The sequence below is a fragment of the Chrysochloris asiatica genome, unplaced genomic scaffold (assembly GCF_000296735.1).
Source record: "Chrysochloris asiatica unplaced genomic scaffold, ChrAsi1.0 scaffold00222, whole genome shotgun sequence".
NCBI classification, from domain to species: Eukaryota; Metazoa; Chordata; class Mammalia; order Afrosoricida; family Chrysochloridae; genus Chrysochloris; species Chrysochloris asiatica.
In genome coordinates, this window is record NW_006408740.1 from 2,568,764 (window position 1) to 2,570,509 (window position 1,746).

Here is a 1,746-nt window from a genome sequence, read left to right on the forward strand (position 1 = left end):
AGTTTTCTGTCAATGTACTGTTGCAGTCATTTAAAAATTATCTCAGTAAAACTTTGCTTGCATGTGATATTAATGATATTGTTCAATGATTTATGCATTCCATTTGGTAATCTCTCTTTGGAATGGGCACAAATATGGGTCTCTTCCAATCAATTAGCCAGGTAGCTGTCTTCCAAATTCCTTGGGACAGATGAGTGAGTATATCCAGTGCTGCATCAGTTGGTAGATTTCAATTTGTATTCCATCAATTCCTAAAGACTTGCTTTTCACCAATGTCTTAAGTGCAAGTTGGACTTCTTTCTTCAGTACCAGTGATTTTGTGTGTGTGTGTGAATTGAGTGATAGTTTACATGGGAGAACATCAGCTTTACTTTACCATTGATTCTTGATCCTATGCTACCTCTGGAAAATTTTCAACATCTATCATTTCTTTTTGGTTAGTGAGTTTATGTGTGTATTATATCTTTTGATGTTTTCTGCATCTTTCAATGTTTTTCCTGTCAAGTCCTTCAAGTCGCAGTTTGAATTTTTCTTCAGTTCTTTCATCTTGAGAAATCCTGAATGTGGTATTTCCTTTTGGTTTACTAACTCCTGGTCTTTGTAAATGTCATTATAATATTTCACTTTGTCTTCTCCAGCTGCCCTTTGAAATTTTCTGTTCGTCTCTTTTGACGTCCTCATTTCTTCCATTCACTTTAGCATCTCTACAGTAGAAAGCAAGTTTCAGAGTCTCGTGTATCATCCTTTTTTTTTTTCCAATTAGGAAACATTTCCAATTTTTAGTTATAATATTGGTAATCAAAGTTGCAAACGAATATTTACAGAGCCACATGTCAATAACAGAACACGATGGCAATGAAATATTCCAAAGTCATCTGGAAGAGTTTCCAAGGAACACACACTAGACTAGAAATCTAGGCTTAAACTGTGATTCCATAATAGGTTATACTCATTCTTGCATTTTCTCAATAAGTTCTTCCTTATATTTGCCTTTCTCTTTTCCAGCTTGTTGAAATTTGACTTTGCATTCAAGAATTTTTTCTGATCTTTGTCCAATTTGAGCCATGCTTGGGTGAATGTCCCCATGGACAGTTGTCCCATTAGCCTCTTGATGTAGATGACACACTTCTTTCTGTACACCTGGACTACCTTGCCAATCTGCTGGCCTTTGTAGTGTCCTCGAACCACCTGGACCTCGTTGTCCTTGCGGATGGGCATGGAGTGGACATTATACTTCTGCCACAGATCTTTGTACTGCGGAGAAGACATGATCTTCCTGCACATGTGCGAGTGAATATTGAAGCGGCGTTTTCGGTTCTTGCTGCCATCCGAGGTCACGAAGGGGTTGAACTTCATGACAGTCAGGTGTCCAGTAGCCTCGGAAGCTCAATGCACAAGGCCTGACATTCATTTTTGTCTTTTCTTTCTTTCTTGTCTTTTTAATGATCTTTTGCTTTCTTACTGTATGGTGTTCTTGATGTCATCTTCCGACTCTTATTGTCTTTAGTTATTAGTATGTAATGTATCAAATATCTTCTTAAAATGGTCCCTCAATTCAGGTGGGATATAGTCAAGGTTGCATTTTGACTCTCTTAGACTTGTTTTAATTTTTTCCAGCCTCAAACTGAACTTGGATATGAGCATCTTTTCTGCAGTCTGTCTCCAGTTTTGTTTGGGCTGATGATAAAGAGCTTTTCCACTGCATTTTCCTACAGACATAGTCAATTTGATTCCTGTGTATAGTCA

The 1,746-nt window shown here is 37.6% G+C and overlaps 1 pseudogene; it reads right to left on the reverse strand.

Annotated features, from left to right (window-relative positions):
- Positions 1-949: 949 nt before the first annotated feature.
- Positions 950-1,356, reverse strand: LOC102822911 (annotated as a pseudogene).
- Positions 1,357-1,746: the final 390 nt, after the last annotated feature.